General features: G+C 38.7%; 1 pseudogene; it reads right to left on the reverse strand.

The window, feature by feature from the left end:
* Positions 1-5,222: 5,222 nt before the first annotated feature.
* On the reverse strand, positions 5,223-8,706 carry LOC139607262 (elongin-B pseudogene; annotated as a pseudogene).
* Between the last annotated feature and the right edge of the window lie 12,345 nt (positions 8,707-21,051).

Here is a 21,051-nt window from a genome sequence, read left to right on the forward strand (position 1 = left end):
GTAAAAGAGGCCACGCAGTGACAGAATCGTGCTTCATTTCATATCTGTAACACCTGGTTTTAACAGATGTTGATGAGGTTTGGCACTTTTACGAGAGGCAGAGAGTCATGTCAACATCAAAATAGTCATCATTGTTTGCTGACTGGTCCAACACTCATGCAGTCAAGCCCAATCGATGCTCGGTGGATGTTTTTCACACCTCGGTGTTGTAGCAAAAACTGAGACTGTTTTCATGAGGTGACTATCAGAATATTAAACTGCATATTCTGAGACACATGCATATATTTGCCCAGCAAAAATAAAAGCCTTTTTGCATTTAAGAATGCTAGTTTTCAAGGGATAAAAGGCTTATTTTTCCGTACTCAACAAACAAAAGACACATAAAAAGATGCCCCTCATGTCCTTTTATTTTGGAATTTATGTCAATAGTAGTTAAATGGGAGACAGGAAGGCTTTGGAGTGTTCTTACACCCACAGTGTTGTCTCATTTCTCCAAGAGACATTTTGCGGTCAAACTCGGCTGTAAACAAAGAAAACATACTGGACTGAGTTCATTAAAGGATTTAAAGAAAAAAACACCAACATCAGATAACCTTACATTTTTGTTTGTCGGCTGTCTGCTGGTGTAGGAGGTGAGAAGTTGTTATGCTCAGCTGTGGGTGAAGAGTGCAGTAAGGATAATGCAAGCAGTGGGGTGAGAAGTTTCCTGCCAGGAAAATGTACAAGTTTGTTCCCTTCAATCATAGCATATGGCTATAGTGCATCAGGGCCTGCTGAGGCCACTGTCCATTAATGCATCTGCCTATTCTGAGATCAATCCCTCTCTTTATATGAAGTATATAGCTGAGCATTGACACAAAATGGATTGGAAAGCAGAGGTTGCTTTTGATGTCCTTGCAGTACTTTACAAACCAGTGATTCTATATTTTGGTAACCAATAGAGGGGGGCTGTTACAGAGGAGATATGATACCACTGAGGAGTTTCATTGCTGCATTTTGAACTACCTGTATGTTGGCGCAGGACAGGGGTGACTGACTGATTCCTACATAAAGTTAAATTAGTCAAGACATGAAGAGGTAAAAGCAGTTACGGCAGTCTTTTGGTACAAATGTTTTGGGGATTTTGTTTTTTATGGATAAAGTACTGGGCCCAGCTGTATCAACGTACATCCCTAAGAAAGTGAGGTGGAATGCTGTGTCATGGACAAGAATCATGGCCTCATGTGTGAAATGCAGGACAATTTCGATTTCTGTCTTTATGCGCATTTACAGGCACGTTGTGTGTAAATTTTCTCATATTTTAGTTTCCTGGTAACTTTATACTTTGTGAAATTGACAAAATGAGAAGTTGTGCTAAAAGCAGGGATACCATGCATTCTGAGTAAGGACAGTTTGAAAGGTGCTAAACAAAGACCAAAATAAATGCGTAGAAAGTCAGCAAAATGAACCTGCTCTTCATAAGTATAGCCTCAGTAGATGTCTGATACAATCGTGCATGAATGAATGGATCGGTGAATGAAAGGCAGGTCAATACTGTAGCAGACAAGTGTAGGTAGATGAGAATGGAATATCATTTGCGGTTGTGCAGTGATGACAAAAATTCATATCAAAGAGCAACAAATGTAATTCGAAGTGAATCTTTTTATGGAAGGTCAGTTAGAGAGGGCACCGCTGGGACTGCCACCATGTCAGTTTTGTTAATGTTTAGACAGCGAGCAGCAAAGGAGAACTGCAGTTGATGCAGTTCCGCTTGTCATGCTCGATATTTAGCAAAGCGTGGGCATGTCCTGGAGAATAGGTAGACACGTCAGTAACAAGGTCGCCATGTGGTGACTGAAATGACTTTATACATTTGTACAGCAACATCTCCTCTTTTTTTTTTCATTTCGACAGTTGCCTCTTTCCTGTATCTGCTGCTCGCTTTTCACTCAGTCTCTGTTCCTTTCTTTGTGCTGCCTGAGACCTTCTTGTACCTCTTGGTTTTCCAATTTGCAGTTGAGAGTCTGATACTGCTTCAGATGTTTTTTATTCCAACAGAATACCCGAACACTTTCTTAGTTATGCAGTCGTTTCATTTGTTCCAGAAACTTCCCTCGTAACCGTTGACCAGAAGAGATCACAGCCTTGCTGCCCTTTCAGCTGCGCCTTAAGAGACATGTTTCAGCTAGAAGACTCTAATCACAGTTCATGCCCTTTCACATGACATCAGTTTTGAATGGAGCCAAAGGTTTGGCCTCTGGGCCACTGAATTGTTTGTATGTGCTGACCTTTAGTCTGCATTGACTATATTGCTGCACACTCAACATATCAAGCAATGACTCTTTTCTTTCTTCCCCGGCCTTAGAACTGTTCCTCTCATCTCCAAGCCCTCAAATTATGATATGTTCTTTTCCCCGCTTTGCCTCAATCGCACAAACAAACTCGAACCATCGACTACGATCAGGATTCAGAACGACACCTAGAATATTGTCCGATATTACATCCTGCACCTTGTTTCTTCCCCAGGTTTGTTTATGATGTTATGAACCTGTCGGGGGAGCCTTATGGAGAGCACTAGTGTAAATACCTGTCCTTTTTCCTCTGCAACAAGGAAACTAAGGTGAACGCCTTTGATCACAGTGACATAAGTGAATGAAATGAGGAGGAAATGGAGAGATGGCAATTGGGACAAATCGCCTCTAAAATTGAACATGACAAGCCTCTGATTGTAATCTCCATGTGGACTTTTGGGGGGATGGAGTGTCTATGATGACAGGGAATATGAATGAATATGAAACTCATTTTAAGGAGAAGGGTAGAAAGAAACTGGCCTAAAGGGGTATATTTCTGAGTATGTAATATACACATATGTATGCAGGTAACAGGAGTCTTATTTTCATAGCTTTGGCCATCATTCCTATTGGCGATAAAGATAATAATTATAGTATTCTACCCACCAAATTTATTTGTTGAGCGGTAAGGAAACAGTGAAAAGACCGCTGACCAGCAGTAAGAAAATAACACAGGTTTTAAACAAATCTCGCACACAGCCTTTAGTGACAATGAGGGTTTATCACCAGCTCTTTAGGTGTGCTCTCTATTGGTTTTACTCCAAATTAAATAGGTTTAGACAATCCGGCTACCATGCTGGTATGTTTACATCTTGTCTAGTTTTTCTCGATCTCTGCAGTTACTTTGAGTAGCCTACATTGTTGTCATGACTGGTAAAAAAGGATGGCCAAAAGAGAAGTGTTTGACTTGGACATAGGAGATTCCGTTTCTTTCACATGAATCCTTGTGTATATTGGTTATTCACAGCGGTTTTGGAGGATACTGGAATATAATTCTGAGCCCCTTGTGGTGTCATTAGAAGGTAGGATTTTTCCTTTATCCAGTAACCAAATCAGTTGCATCATATCCTGGTCCCATTTTAAAAGACCTTTCCATTTTATTCTTGGGCTTGGGTCCATTTCAGCTTGATGAGATCAATCACTTACGCAAACCCGGGTCCCCATAATTGCACAGCCAGGCCCATTGCTGTCTTGCACGTCAATGAAATATGAGCATATCATAAACAAATGCAGACCTTATGAGTGTGTACAGTACGGTTTGCTGCTGCGGTGTGTGTGTGTGTGTGTGTGTGTGTGTGTGTGTGTCTGTCTGTCTGTGTGTGCATGTTTAGATTGGAATGTATTTACCTCATGTGGATAGGGAGGCCTGCTGCTGTTTGCCTGTTACCAACCGAAGATTAAAGCATGCAGTAGTGCGTGAGAAATGGAAACTCCCCCACAATTGCTTTTACAATACACACACCGATACACACAGCATTTGCACTAACGACCACTTTTGTTAAAAAAAAAAAAAAAAAAAAGTACTCACATATTTGTATACTGTGAAAATGGAAATGAGGCTTGCATCTGTTTCAATATAAGCACCTCAAATGTATCTAATCAAACACATGGACTTTGTTGTGCATTGAGAGATTTTTCCGCTCCCTCTCCTGATATGTTCAACTAGAACAGAGAGGTTTTGAAGTAAAAAATAAATAAATAAATAAATAAATAAAACCCAAAAAACCCTGCGCTGTTCAAAGGCTAATTTCCCAAAATACAAATAAGTGGATTTCAAAAGATGATTTCAAAGACTAAAAAAAGACACAGTTAACTTTCCCTGTTTTGTTCAGATAAAGCCTGGAGAGGATGGGGGGTTTTTTTTCTTTTGAATGACGCCATTGTCTCTTTATTTCACTCTCTCTTTAATTTACATAGCAATTTTTATCCAGTTTATCCAGTTTATTTTTTTACTCTGTCACTGTACAGTATTGTGTTGGTTTTCAATTCCAATCCTGCTCTTCTAATTTCCCTTCCATATAGTATGTATACTATGGAGTACATTCTATACCAGGGTTCCAAGGTGAATTCAATGAATTACAATTAATGACCCACAAGAGGACAGCAGCAAGAAGAGATCTGCAACTCTGCAAGGGTATTGACACATTCACAACCTGCTAGACCAAAACTAGGATCATTGATGCAGTGCATAATGACAACTCAATTGTCATGCTCCAGCCCTGGCTTGGGCCTGGATGCATCGGGCAATTCTGAGCTCCACCCAATAATTACGAGCCTGTGCAACACGGTTACATACAGTGCTCTGGGTTATTTACTGTAATGAAACCTACTATTATTCTGGATGCTTAAGGGAAACAGATACTTTACTTTCTTTTGATGCACTTACCAGTAGTTTGACCTGGGTTTTGACAGTATAAATATCAACCTTTCATTTATTATATACCCTACATGATGTTTTATATGTTGAATATTAAATGTATTAGAAATTACTTTCGAAATATACAGTATTTATAGATTAGTACTTTCCAAACATTGATATACAAGTTAATTCACCAAAATAAAGTCAGTGTAAAATGTTCGAAAAATGACGGAACCATCGTACCACCTCACTGTGATGGTGAGCATCCCTTTGTATATATGATTTGATAAATTAGTTCTCTCTCTCACTCTCACGTTATCCCTCCCTCTCTGTTGGCCCGTTAGAGGGACAGCTGAGGAGAGTGCCTGTGATAACTGCCATTAGCATGCCACTAGTTGGGTGTTAATATGCAGTTTCTCTGGGATGGCATTTTGCACCATGTTATTACCGCTGTCCAGATGTCACTGGAAGGGTCGGCCGGTCTATTTGTGTGTGTGTGTGTGTGTGTGTGTGTGTGTGTGTGTGTGTGTGTGTGTGTGTGTGTGTGTGCGCGTGTGCATGTGTGTGCGCGTGTGTGTGTTTCTGTTTTTTTTTTCCTTTTACTTCCTCACTCTCTCTTTCAGACCCTCTAACTCTGTCTCTCCCAGCCCACCTCTACCATCCAAGCCTAGCATTTACGTTCCTCATTCAGTGCGGTGAAAACTATTCTTAGACATTTCCTATAATTTTAGCTAATTTCACACCGTTTTGCTGCTTCCATTTATTTTGCTGTATTTTCTACTCCTCATTGTGTGCTCAGGCAAATCCTGGCTTTGGAGACTTTCACTGTGTCTCACAAACATTCATGTCCTTATGTACGGATGTATTTAAATATATTACCTTATAAAGGTAATGCATTTTCTGTGTAGATGCATCTAATCTACTTGTTCATGTGCCTTCACCATCATCATTATATGCAGCTGAGATGTTGGTCTATTAGCAGAGACTGTATTGTTCTCTGTGGTTGAGCTAATCTGTTCCCTAATTGCCTGGACAGACAGGGAGAGGTCCAAGCTCCATTTGGCCAGGCCATTTCACACAGGCCCGTTTCCCCATCATTTAGCAGGTGAAGCACATTACACATCTGCTGAAATGAGTGGAGGGTGTGAGATCAGACAAGACCCCTGCCAGTAGCAGTGTGATGACATTGTCTGGAAAATGATCATCCAGCTTCACAAGGTCAGAGGGTCATTTGCCCGGTGACTTTGACAAGTCAAAGTGAAAGTATGGGGATTGGTTAAAAGTTACATGGATATATCCACATTCAGTTCAGTTCCTTCTTATTGTGCTTCAGCTACAGCTTTCTTTATAAGTTTTCAACATGCCCTGCCACTGATGATTTTCAGATTACTTAAAGGGGCAGTCCTCTGATTTACATATCAAAGCATCTGGGTGACATTTTTCAAGTGTGACAAATTTACTCAGGTGACATCACCAAAGTACTTTGGTGTCAGTTTGGAGACTACAAACTCATAACAGGAAGTCTGGATTACACACTAGGCTAGTGGAATTTGAAAGACATAGGAAATTACCAGCCAGGCAGTGAGGGTTTAACAACATGAAGCTGCATTATGGGAAGTGTAGGATGACGTGTTTGTGGATCTTGACTCAGTTATGACTAGTCTTTCCCCCAGCGTTATGATACAAACTCTTTTAGAGTTGCAGTACGAAGCGATGTCTTCACAAGTGGGTCCTCATTTTATGCATATGTGGGACACACATTAGACGTGAAAAAAACAATAATTAAAGAATTCAAAATTTATGTTTAGCATCAAGTATACACACAATGTGTTTTTGCATTTTGGTAAGAAACAGAAAGTTTGTTTACAAGAAAACTCCACAGGGCACCTTTAAGGTCAGCTTTGTGCATATGGCATCATCTTTTTAACAGTACTGTAGCATTTTAATTTGAGACTCGTGTTTTCGAACTCGAGTGTTATAACTTTTATCGTGCAATGCAGATTCGCAGGTCAGCGGTTCAGATTTTGGTTTAGTAATTTTGAAGTGTCTATTTTGGAATAAAGGTTCCAGACCTGTGTAGCTTGTTTATCGGTTTTGCAATGCTTGCTAACAACACATATTATCTTCAGTGTGTGTTTTTGTGTCAACTTAGAAAAGTGACTCATGTAGGGAGGTTTGCATGGAATAAGTATGTCGGCGTGAGCCATAGGCCTCTCCTGCTCTCAGACATAGCCCTGGGGCATTGAAGTATCTCTCTCTCATTCATTCTTGCTCTCTCACTCTGTGTGTGTCTGACTGATGGGAAGTATGTTGGGGAAGCATTCAGCTGCAGAGTACAGATTCACCCTGAAGCTTTTATTTGGCTGTCTCTGAGGTGGCTGAGGATACCCAATAACACACTATACCTCACATTCCCCTGCCTCTCAAAGTGACTGCTGTACCTACTGTCCGAGGACTCATACTGGGGACAAGATGAGGAAGGAATAGGGCAATGACGATGTGTGTGTTTGCCAGTGCACCACTGATGCTGTAAAAAGAAAAAAAAATAAAAGTGGCACAATAAGATGCCAACTAATCTCTCTACCAGACACATACAGAGCACAAAAGCTCATCTCAACTTTGGTTGCCATCCAGGTCATCTCTCCCTCTCCGTCCTTTCTCCCTCCATCTCTTGCACTCTCTCAGCATGTCAGGCCTGATGTGAAAGGAAATATCGTAGAGGGCAGAGGCAGCCCAAACAATGAGGGATACACAACCTCCCTAATTTAATTTTACAGCAGATGGCAAAATGTAACCTATGGCCTTGACAGATTGCTGTTTTGGTGGAGCCTTCCAGCAGTATCTGTAGAAGTGAGAGAAGCAGACGGATGAGGTTTAGAGAAACTGAAATGGTGGAGACAGAATACAAAGATGGGAGAGAGAAAAATATCTGAAAGGGAGAAGCTGAAAAGTTGAGTTGAACAAAAGCAGAAGCTAGACCTGAAGAAAGGAAAGAAAAAAAAAAAAAAAAAAAAAAAAAGTGGAGCCATGAGTTAAACCTGACAGATTTACAGAAGATCAACAATCTGAACTTCTCTGGGTCAAACAGGAGTGAGTGAGAACTCAGCAGAGAGATGTCAAAAACCAAGAAAGGCCAATTAAGAGCAGCATCAGAATGGCGATGAGCGGTACGAAGCGAGATGAGGCAGCGAGAAAAACAACTCAAAGCTGGATGATAATTACGGGCGAGATCCTCTGATCACTTGTCATCTCTGATGCAGATGATAGAAGAAGTTGAATGAGTTTTAATTAGGTGCGCTATTTGGAAGGCTGGCCTTCCTTCACCTGCACCGGTGCTTTGTTGGGATAACCTGATATATTTCTTGTTTCACTGCGGAGTCGAAGTAGAAGAACACAAACAAGATAAACAAAAAGTAGAAGAAAGACATGCTTTACCAGTGGCACAGCATAGTGACTACACTATTTTATGTCCATTTTTTTTGTGCTAATTTTGACCTTAAACAACAATGTCCAGACCAAGTTTCTTTGAAAATAAAGCTGAATGCTGGAATGATAGCATGAAGGTAACATGGATTGGCTTTGTTACTTAGAATGTTCATATCCATCAGCTGAAATCGTATTATATATTTGCCTCCACCCATCCTCTACTTCTCCACTGTAGTTAATCTACCCATTTTCATCCTCCCCTCCACTGCTCATTTCCTCTCTGTGCTATCACTGCACCGCCTGTTTGCTGGCAGTGCTACCAGAGACTTGAGGCTTCATCACGTCAGGGAGTTCTGGGCGGGCTGGAGAAGGCCCTTGATGTGCAGATGCTCGAACATCCCATCATTTATGTGGAAGGCCAGATCTACTGTAGCTGGGGCATGAGGTCTGGCAGTGTGGTTGGTTGAATCCCCAGATACCCAAGGGTTTTGCTGTCCAGTAGCAACTGGTCGTCTTTGTGGAGATCATAGACAGCGTTGGACTCGTTGGCATTTGGGACAATTAAGTCTTGTGATGTCGGATCATTTAGAACACGTCCGTTTCAAGAGGACAGCTTGCTAGCCCGTTGACACCCCAAACTGCCTGGATCACCCAACTTCCTCCTTTGCTTTATTATAATTAGGCTACTGTATCCACTGGAGGTTGCCCAACAATAATGGGTCATAGAATAGAATAGAATAAATCTTTAATGTCCACCAGAGTGGAAAATTGTCTTTGGCTCACCAATACACAAGACAGGCCACTAGAAATACAGACTGCTCCATACAAACACACAACATTTCAAAAAACACTTGTTTTTATTATATCTTTACTGTATGTTCAAAATGTATAAGTTAAAGTAATTAAATAAATAGCAATTCAGATTGTGTCTGTGGGTTGGTCACTTTTTTAAATTAAGAATGCTGATGGCATTTGGAATAAAGGACTTTTTGAATACACGTTTAGCTAGAGAGGCTCTATAGGACCTCCTAGACTTATGAAGCTCTAACTGGCTGAAAACAGGGTATGAACTGTCTGCAGTGATCCTCCTAGCTTTCCTGCTCATCCTGTCAGTGTAGAGGTGGGTCAATAATAAGCCACTTGCACAGATGGCTCATTTTGTACAGGACAGTCTATATAATGTAATATAATATATAATATAACTATATCTACATATACAAAAAGTCGATTAGATTAAATAGCCAACCCAAACAAGACTAAAAACTATGCATTTAAAAACAATAATATTGACATACAGTATATCAGGTGTTAGCAGTATGTATCCACTGCATTTCTCCACTTACTCATGCACTCATTCATCTAGCCTTGTTAGGTTGTTCATTTGTATTCAGCACCAAAGACCTCTTTTTTTTTTTCTCCCTCCACTACCAACTGTATTTTAAAATGCCAGCCTGAGAGGAGGATCCACCAGCAGCTGCATAATGTTGCAGTCTACAGCTATAGGCACTCCGCTGTAGGTCCCCTCCAACTACAGAAGCAAAGTGAGGACTTCTCCTGAGCAGCCGACCAATTCAGAAGAGAGATGTTCTGTGTGTGTAGTCATCTAAATACATGCAAATGAAGCTGCACATACCGCACAGGACTGCTGGTGCTAATGAAGTGGTGGGTTGCTGTGGGAAGACACTAGTACCCCTGGTACTGTTTTGTGCATTGAGAAGGGCTTTAATCTGCTTCTCCAGGGTTTTACATGACCCACCAGAGTGTGTTTAGCAGGTCAGCCCTCAACACCTGCCTCCACAAGCATGTGTTTTGTTGTGCTTGTTGATTCATGTTGTTATGGCAGCATTATGGTACCGAGCAACTCTTGAGGGGTTTGTGAAGACCCAGGCGGACAGAAAGGAAGGAAAGCCATTGTGAATGATAACGAACCGGTAATTTCTGTAATAAACTACCACATGCTTGCTGCTAATTGAGTTCCAAATTGCTATAAGCGAGTTTGAAAAGGTTAAATTGGTTTTGCCAAACTGCTACAGAGATTTACACATTACATTTACACTGTAGTTACAATCAAGATGTGCTGCTATTTTTATTTTTGTTTTTTTTCATCAAGAAGTCTTAGACCTGTCTGAGTCTGTGGCTTATGCCAATGTCAATTTTATAAACCAAACAATGAATATGTCAGCCTATTCATCATTTTAAGGCTCACACGTTATTACATCTCTTCCACATTTTTTTATTTTTTGATAACCACGTCTTTCCATTTGACTTTGATAACTTAATTGGAATGAGTTGATATATTTTGAGGGGATGTACAGGAATGAAATAAAGCTATTGATATTCTCAAATGCAAGCTTCTGTCTCAATTAAGGAGCCATAGATGAAACCATTTTATTTCTAATAGGAGGGCACTTAAGGTTCAGTCTGTGAGGAATAATGTTTTTATTTTCCTTTTTTCCTTTCTTCCAATTGCCATCGCTGTTTAGATCTAATTGGTTTTTAAATAGATCAAACGGAATGCAAATTACATAATTTTCTCTAACGTGACGATAGATATTTTCAAACTACAAACTCTCAGCACATTTTAAACGCATTGAATCTGCAGGAGGATGTGTTTTAGGGGGAGATGGCCTCAAGGTTCAGGCCCCTTTATTTCCAAACAGCGTTTGATCAGGGCATTGTATTCCTACCAGGAATCAGGAGCTGCTGGTCTGTATCTAAACTGTATTGTAACCAAAAAGTGTGGTCTTCCAAATGAATAATTTATTATTAGAAGTTGAAAGATATTTCAAGCCCTGGGCATCTGTAATCTATTCTGTCTGTTTATGGTAACAATACACAAGGTCCAAACAAAACAAAACACAACACTGTTATCTAAAAATCTGTCAGGGATTTTTTTTTCTTTTTTCACAGAAAACAGACAGATTAATTCAAAAACAAGAAATGTTAGAAATACTGCAAACACAACTCTGACCTTACCAGAACATTTCCAGCATCTAATTCGGGAAATAGCTTTTTCTTTCTGAGAATATCGATTGCCAGTCATGAGCAGGTGCAGAGGGCTGATCATGTGTTTATACACTGGATCATTCAAGGAATGTTTATGAGTGATTGCTGTACTCCTGATCAATATGGCAGCCACACATTCCATTAGGCTAGCGATTAGCTGTACCAGTGCTAAAGTAATGTATTATTTTTTGAGGGTGATTTAGCAGACTCGACAACATAAATTATTTTTTTTTGGGGGGGGGGGTTCAATTTCCATCTTGTGCAGTGCAGGCTTTATCAATTACAAAATGAAGGTGGTTGTGGTGGTGGCAGGGGTACCCTAGACCAAAATAGTGTGGAGACTCTTCTCAGTGTCACATCAGTTCAGACAAGTTAGCTGTAAAAATTGTATTCATGGCCTGGACTGTATCAAACCTATAGCTCCGGGGTGAGGTCAGAGAACAGGAATGAGCAGCATGGGTGAAAGCGACACGGCCAAAGAGAAATGGCGAGGCACTGGGAGATGTCCTCCATGTTTCATGAGGCCCTCAGCCGTTTCAAGTTGAGCCTCGAGGCTTGACCTCCACACAGTCTGACAGCAAGCTCCAAAGATCCACGTTAAAACTTTCAGTAGAAGCTTGGAAAAGTTCACACGCTCTTTGGGCTTTGTAGACAATCCTGTCTCACCGATGTCCATCATCCCGACCAGGTGCGAGCTGGCAGAATTCACCAGACGGCTCTTTCATCTTTCTTTTCTTTTTTTCATACCTCAGGATGAGAAACGTGATTGCAGCTGCTGGAAGAATAAAAGTCATTTGCAACTCTAGAACAATACTGAGAAGACTAATAACACCATAGCGGCAGGTGGGACTGAAGCTGAGAGGTTGCTGGTTCAAATAAAGCTGTCGGGGGACGTAAAGTGAAGGGTAAACACCCTCCAGCCCCTTCTCTCTGCAGCTGAATGTGTGCAGCTGTGAATGTGCAGAAGCAGATTCCTTTCAAAGAGAATTCATCCTCACTGATTCCCCTCATGATCTGTAAAATCAGGTACAGGTGTTTGTTTTTTTGTTTTTTTTTTCATTAGCGACATGTTAACTACAGGTATTTCCTCAGGTGGCTTGTTGTAAAACTGTGATTCAAGTGTGGATACTCCTGGTTTTGCAACTAAAATAACTTTTAGAACTTTATTTGAAAATAATAAGGAAATTACACACCTGCAAAATAAAGTATTAACATTTTATTCACCATCTAATATAAGACTCTGTAAGGCTTTATTTTGTGCAGCCCTCTTTTCCAGCTACTTTTCTGCAAACTTTCCACATAAAGTTATTAAGTAACTGCAAGTTTTTACAAAAAAAAGGAAGTAAATAAAAAAACAAAACATAAATGGTCATCAGTTTTCCCAGAAAGTTTACCAAAATCTCTTAAATCTTAATAAATCACTTTGTTGGTCAGATTTAGATAATTATTTTTAAAAATACACAAACCTGCCTGAAAAGATGCTCATTATTATAGTGTGTATTATCACTGTACCATGTTTAAGTTTTTAACTCCCACCTAAATCAAAAAAATCCCCAGAAAAGTATCAAGGACAAGACGTGAGTGTCCTCAGTGGTAGCTACAGCCTTCTAATTAAGTAAGACAGTGTTGCATTCTGGGTCAAACAACCTCCACAGGTGGTCAAAACAACATGAAAGAGCTTGTCTTTTTTCATTGGGTCTGATAATATATTGTCCATGTGCAATAATTAATAAACCGCAGTGACAACATGGAAATGAAGGCTTGTTAATTCTTAACCTGTTGCCGAAACGATCTCAGTTCAAGGTCCACTCAGTCACTTGTTCCAGAGCTTTAGACCATATATCACATGCTCCTCAGCAGCAGATAGTGATAGAGATTTTATTCATTTTCATATAGGAACATTAGCAAATAGGAGCATTTAACATTCATGAAGTTGATAAATGTTGCCTCTTAACCTACGTACCACAAATTATACCATGATCCACCATTGAATAATGTAATGGAAAACACCCTCTAGCAGTTCTGTAGTATAAGCTGCTACCTCCGTATATACAGGCTATTCACTCAGCTGTTGAAATTCAATCTTCCTACCACTGTTTGCTTTATTTGCTTTATGTCCTCACTGCTGTTTTTCAGTCTGAGGGATATCTGACTCGAGGTTAAAGTGACATTAAGGCACCTACATGTCTGCAACGACACAGCAGCCACCCCGATGCCCCTCTTTTCTTCTTGCCTGCTAATATCCTGTGAAATCCAGCAAACTTAATTTGAGGGAAAGGAGCTGAACCTGAACTAAGCGGATTGAATTAATAAACGTATTTTCCATTTAACGGTTTGATTTCTCCAAAGCCTGTTTACAGCCACCGAATGATCTGCCTTTAAGTAAGGCGCACGCCCAAATCTGCTTACAGTTGCCTTAATCTATTATCTGCGCTCCACCTTATGGCGAGTCACTGACTCTGTGTCTAATGTGTGTGTGTTTCTTAGTGTGAATGTGTATGGGGCATGCGTGTGTGGTGCCACGATGCACCAGTGTTAACGTGCACATCTTGGGCTAGCAGTACAAAATAAAGGGGTGTTCAGCCAAGATTTTCCACAAGTTACTGAATAAATCGAATTTACTTGTAAGCCAACAGTGTTACCAGAAAGTACAAAGGCTCTAAACACGCCAACATCATGGGTTCATTCATTCAGAATCATTCAGGTTTACAGTGGCTGGGAAAAACCTTCAGATCATGTAAATTTTAATTTAATATTGGAGTTCTGCTCCAAAATTTTACGCATCACTGTGAGAATAAAAACCCCTGCATTTCAGTTTCGGTCATTTTCATGTTCAACTTGTGATGGAAAACTTTCTCATCTCTTTGAGCTTGTGAAATATTTTCAAAACCAATTGGACACACTAAATGGATGGTAGACAAATCTGGGTTTTTTTCTATATTATCTTCCTGAAGAGCTGATATTGTGAGAGGAAAAGGTTTTATTTTTTCTTATCTAGTTAATACAAGAGATGATAAGTAATCTCCACACCTACCATTCCCTCATCCAAAAAAAGAGTCAGTCAAGCCATTTACTTGCAATAATGTCACATAGGTTGTACGGTGATGAGTGACAAACCCTCTTTTTCTCTGAGACATCAAGATGAAGTCTCTCTGCACATGAATGCATGAATGCACTACTTGCTAAGCTTTCATTGGTCTTTGTTTCATGTTTTATAAGGAGAGAAACTCGTGAGGTTCTGGAAATGTTTCTGAGTGAAGTTTGATAGGCTGGGCAGGCTGTGCAGTTGATTAACCATGCCTAAAGCTACTATGTGCACATTTTGGAAATCAAGTATAAATAACTAAATAAATCTTGCATGTAAAATGCCCAGTTTGTCATCTTAGAGGAGACAGTTAGGACATCATCTATACCAGGGGGTATCCAGCCTTTTTGGCTTGTGGCCCCTCAAGAAAAAGCAGTGTTGCCCTTGCCAGTGGTTGTGTACAGTCACTTTATTAGATGCACCACAGTCCAATTCAATGCCCTGCAAGAACATCTATCTTTATAAAGCTCATAATGTTCAGTTTTTGGTAACATTGGTATAAAGTCTTACAGTATGTTTATTGCTGAGGTCATAGTTAAAGGTGGTGTTGTACTGGACTACGTTATATCAACAGGGTTTCTAATGTTTTGTGCAGAGCAGAATATTGGACACTCCTCTGAATACAATGCAGTCCAGTACAATACCATTGCTAATTATGACCTCAATGTTGAAACATATAGTTTAATTAACAGCTCTGTGACTATGTCAGATCAGCAAAAACTGAAAATTATAGCCATCATAAGTGACTTCATGGCAAAACGGTTGAATTTGGATGTGAGCCTAATGAAGTCAGCACTGAATCTATGTCTGCTGGTGGTGACCAGTTCAACCAAAGAATTAAATATTTATTATTAAGAAATAAATTGTTGATTATTCCAGGATAATGCTTGATCTCATGTCCAGTTATTGAATTCACCACTTGTTCTTAAGTCCTTTCTTGATTAAAACTTTGCAGAAACAATTTTAGGGACAGTTAGCCTGCCTTTACAAAGCTCATTAAAAACCATAAATTAAGCTGAACAACTAACAAATATCTGAATGTAAAGCTCAAACAGTCAATACTTTATCTTTGATGGTCTCAAACACTTTTATTTTTGAAGTCGGGGGCTCTATGAAGAAAATCAATTTGAGGCCTTTTCAGCAATTTGATGCTCTATGAAGAAAATCAATTTGAGGCCTTTTCAGCAATTTGATTCTTGTAGGTAATTGAAACTGCATGGTCCAGGGCCTTGTTTAAAATTAATCAAAGGTGCCCTGGATGCAGTAACTTTCTTTCACACAAAAAAAGCTAATTTGACACAATGCTTCAATTTGACTTTACTAAGGTGAATTGGGTCAGGAGATGGAGGCCAAGTACATCAAATCATACAGCTTGCTTGTTCCTAATATGTCTCATGAAAAGAATAATTACCTTGCTGCCCCTCCCATTCATCAGTCAAAGGATGGGGCGCAAAGTAAATGGTCTGAATGAGGAGCAGCCTATTTTGATATGGGTTGATGTTGCCAATGGCAGAAGAAACGGTTACAGTAGTTTTTTTTTTTTTTTGTTTTTTTTTTTAAACAAAGTAGTTTAATATACACACTTCTACAGTGCTAGTACTATAATTTTAACGGTGAATGTATTTTTCTGAGTCCTTGGATTATACTGAGCTGACTCATAGCCAGTGTATTGGAAATCTGTCCATGATAGGTCATGTAAACTAGCAAAAGTCTGCTCTTATGGTGAAGCTGTGGAATGGAATGAGCAACATTTAACCACTGACAGTTCAATTCACCAGGTAGCTGTCAACAAAAAATGCTGCACAATCTATCCAGGTTCAGTTCTGACCTATCCCTGACATTTCCAGACACAGGCACTCTAACTCAGTGTTTTGCAGACGTTGACTTCATGTGGGTTATTTGTCACCAAAATGGACGCGCCATCAGCTTGCGGGTACTCTCGGACATGGAGAAAGGGATATAAAAAAAAAAAAAACTAAAACGATGTCTGAGATTGGTGTTGAACAAATGTGTTTGTTCTTCCTGTGACCATTAAATGCCAACAATATATTGTGTTACAAGAGTTGCATGTCAACCTGATGACCAACTGAATGTTTATGAAGACGCACTGTAGCCTCAAAAACGGCGTGTCAGCGTGACAGCAGGTTGCAGCCACGTCTGAAAGGAGATTTAATGCCTTTGTTGACAGTGATCAACAGAAAAAAGACCCTTTGATGTCAATGTGGAAACAGATCTCTCGATGTGTACATGTGCACCAGCATTCTGTATGTGATGCTAAAGCTAAATGCAGCAGCTCACTCCCCCCATTTCTTTGTACTGTCTCCCACTGCGAGCATGAATGGAGCTGTCCTTGGTGCTGAAACACAACAACGGGAACAGCCCCCATATACCACAGGCCCGCATTTATCTTTGATGAAAGTGTCATAATTTATCTTTGTGATTAAAGTGTCATAATTCATGGTGCATTTAACACACATAATGATGAACAAAGGCATGCTGACAAGAAAAGTTTACCTTTCTTCTGTGTCTTTCTTCTTCAGTTGTTAAAATTAGATCTAAAGTGCTGATGTGCTCAGATGATTTGACAACTTTTAAATGAATTTCACGATGAACAAACTGCTTGAAAATATTTATATATTTTTTTCTTAAATATCTCTAAATAAAAAAATAAATAAAATGCTGTGAAATTTGCAAAAATTCTCTTTAAAGGCTTGTGCCATCATGTGTATGTTATCGTAGTTAGATCATAGACAAAACTTAGAGAAGTTCCGTTTACCGTGATACAGTCGAAAGCACCTCTAGTGTTAAGGATACCTCAAGCTTTTACATAACCATGACCTCTCTAACCTCAAAAGTGCCATTGATTACAATTGCAGTTGTGCTTATCTCCCTATTTTGGAACTGTTTCATGCACATTGTCTTTGGTCTGATATTAGTGCTCTCATTTTATATCCTTTCCTTGTTCATTTTGTGTCTGAATATGCCACTGAATGTGCCATTTAGTCTACAAGTAAGTCCAAACACTACCATATTATGTGTTTAATTATTGTTTTTGGCTAAATTCCAAATGTATAGGAACAAATTTACTGAGTGATTTACTTACCCACCTACATATTTTTCCTAACAATGTGAAACCACATCGTGCTTTATTTGTTGGCTAGGTTTATCATTGCCAGGCATCTGCACTTCATCCATGTTCTGAATATGCTTTTTTGTTCTATTTATCAAATAAAGTTCGACAAATAAACGAACAACACCAGCAAAATGGTTGAAAGCTCCATACACAACCTCATTGTGTTTTCATATTCAGGCCTGGAGGGGTTCCTACACGCATACCAACAAAACAGAATACTTAAACAACCAAAAAAAAAAATCTCTAATGATCAAACACTTTTTGAAATACTTAACCTAACCAACTTATCCATATAATGCATTCATACCACCATTCATACCAACAGTGATACTGTGAAAAATCATGTTTATACTGATCTACAAAAAAAATAAAAATAAAATAATAATTCTTGTAGACTAAACTGACAGTGATGGGAATCTACTAACCCTCCACTGAGCTTCTCTGCAGGACTGGCTGAGTAATAAAACAGTGCCAGTAAGACAGTTTGCCAATAAAGGATTAAAAGCTTGGGCTCTCTGTTATAGCAAAAAAAGAGGGAATTGAATACAGAAGTACTTTTGAAGAAGAAGGGTTGAAGTGTGACAGAGAATCACTAAGTAAATTTTGTTTTTATTACCATCACTTAAGCAAGAGGATGTCACTGAGTGGCAGTGTATACACTCGTGTTAGGGCAGTTTGCAGCTTGTGACTAATAGCCTTTTAAACCTTTTAAGGTTGCCTTTTAAGGTTGCTTGTAACAGTCAAAAAAAGAAACTAATAGAACTTAAGATCTAATATATATACAAGTTATGGATTGTAGTCATTTTGTCACTTAACCATGGCTAAACCATGTTGTAGAATTAATGGTTTTCCCTTCATTTATGGCCTCTGCTGTCTTGCTGTGTGACAAGCTAATGTTCCGTTCAGGCAGTTACATGAAACAACCCTACCTTTAAAGGAATAGTTAGACATTTGGTTAGATATTCACTGTTTTGGTGGAGAGTCATATGAGATTGATACCACTGTCGTATCCATCCATTAAGAGCCAGACTAGCTCCATCCACCTGCTTCCAGTCTTTGTGCTCAGCTAAACTCACTGCTGATATGAGAGCAGCATCGATGCTCTTTTCTAACCATCCACTACAGAGTGAAGAAAGCTTTAACTTGTCAAATCCACCATACTTTGATTGCAGTGGTTTGATATCATCATTCCACACAGCTCATTAGTTTTCTCCATTTTGTGTTATCAAAGAAAACAACAACAGCCTTGTTGACTGATGGGACATGAACAGGTTCAGATGGATGGTGAACTTTAGGAATGCCCTCCACTGAAGTGTTGTGCTTTTACACTGAGAACTCAAACAGATGGTACCAGATCAAATATTGAATTTTTTTTTTTCCCCCATGTTTGAACACGAGTTTGAATTTCAAACACAGTGACAATGTTACAAAAGAGACCAGTCAGGGCCTTATTAATAAAAATGTCTCTTTCTCTCCTGCTTTGTTTTTTCTTTCTTTTTTTGAGTTGAAGGACACTTTATTTAGAAAAGCTGTTTCTTGGACAAGAGTTGCCTCTTCTGACGCTCCTCTGTGTCACAGTTGATGGATCATTAATCATCCATACCTCCTGTCACTCATTAGCTACTCATTTGCCTGCTGAAGCTCTACCAACCCCTTCATAAGAAATTCTTATTAAAATATGTTTTCAAGCAGCTCCACTTCTTTTCCGCTTCTTTTTTTTTCTTTTTCTTTTTACATTAAGCTTGTTCACTTGACATGTAATGGAAATATTTTGACTTTGATCACCATCCAAACACAAATGGTTTATAATATTCAGGTTGTGTCATGACAATTATCAGACAGTCCATTTACAGGATAGACAGCTAGCTTCCATCTGCTTTCACAGGTTACACTGTCACAGGAAATATGTACAAAGATCTTTGATTTTACACAGAACATTGCATATTCCTCTAAATATGTCCTTGTGAAAACTCCATTAGTGCTACAGTGCATTTCTTCAGAAGCTACATGCTTTTTATGTCATTAATTGAAATTCCACGAGGTCACCACCAGATTTGAAATGATTTGTTTACAACAGCTTCAGGCAAAAGATTTGACTAATTACAGCTTTGCCCTGGCCTCACTGGGAGATGCTTTTTTTTTTTTGGGTGCTTGTGAGAGATGCTGAAATGGTTTAAATGGAAAATGAACAAAAGGGACACAGCAGTTTAGCTGCTTCAAGTCAGGATTTTCTTTCAGGGTGGATTCACGCCAGACATCTCTTAATTCAAAGTAGAGTGTGTGAACGTGGACTCGCACCTTTGTTCTATCGGTCTGCATGAACGTGTGAGGAATGACATCAAACCATTCATCAAAAATATATTTATCTTACAATTTCACTAATTCATCAACTACACAGCTTATTCACTTTGATTCAGATGCCTTTGGCTTGAGGGTATTTGGTAATGCTGAGCACAAGATTAATTAATAAGATATCACACCCTTGCCATTTTAGACAATTTACAAGAAAGGTTCTATCTGCTATGAGTCCAACATTACCATGTTCATATATTTAATGAGTCTGCTAATTAACTGAGATGATAGCATACACCACATTGTGGCTGCACTATGTTTTGCCCAGCAGTGCAAACTTATTTGTTTCCGTTCTTATTTATTTATTTAGCTGTGCACATATTTTCTCCCAGGAGAGAGATGTGAAACCTTTGCTGGATCCCTATCTCTGCCTCTTTCCCAGAGGATATGGCAGGCTTCTAATGTTTTGAAGTTTTATCTGATTAAGAAAATGAATTTCAGGCAGTGTTTTTTTTTTTTTTTTTCACACCATCGGAAATTGGCTGTCATAGTTTCACTCTAATTACAGGTATGCACTGCTAATATGGATTAGTAATTAGAGGAAGAAGAAGTTAGATAATTTTGTTTTATTATTTTGTGGATTTGTGTGGATCTCTCTTATCTAGGCAAAACATAAACAACACCAGCAAAAATCGAATGTATAAGATGCCAAAAAATGCTGATGTTAAAGTTGCAGTCACTGAGAGTGCTTTTTAGACTAGAAAATAAATATCAAAAATACATACACATGCACATAGTAAATAATAAAAGTAAATAAATAAATAAAAGACATTTTTTCAATATAAAAACCTTGTTCGTGTCCATGTAGATTTGTTTTTAAACAAACATATCTTTAAATATTATGATTAAATCAATTCCTGAACTGAACATCTTATATTATAAATATTTATATTAATTAATAGTAATATATGTTTATATATATATATATATATATATATATATATATATATATATATATATATATATATATATATATATATATATAAAATTAATGAATATAGGTATTTATTAAAATAATTCATATATTTATTAATAAATAACCTGCTTCAACTTGGTTTCTTATGTATAAAAAATACAGTACATATAAAGTATATCATAAAAAGTATACAAAAAAACTAAGATTGAAGCAGTTGCACTGGACCCAAGGTCATTCATGTTTCCCTTCAGTTTCAAATGGCTGCCTTAGCACACAGCACACCTCATTTTTATCCAATCACTGTTATAAGACACCACAGAGGTTAGATGTCATTACATTTCCATACATGAAATGTCATCCAACACATTTACTACAGCATCATAAAGCTTCAGTAATGAATGCTGAGGAGTGGTTTCATGTTTGCTGAGATCCTGTGGCTGACTA

Source organism: Trachinotus anak, unplaced genomic scaffold, assembly GCF_046630095.1.
Source record: "Trachinotus anak isolate AG129_WGS33_773 ecotype Australia unplaced genomic scaffold, CSIRO_AGI_Tana_v1 ptg000023l, whole genome shotgun sequence".
Classification (NCBI taxonomy): domain Eukaryota; kingdom Metazoa; phylum Chordata; class Actinopteri; order Carangiformes; family Carangidae; genus Trachinotus; species Trachinotus anak.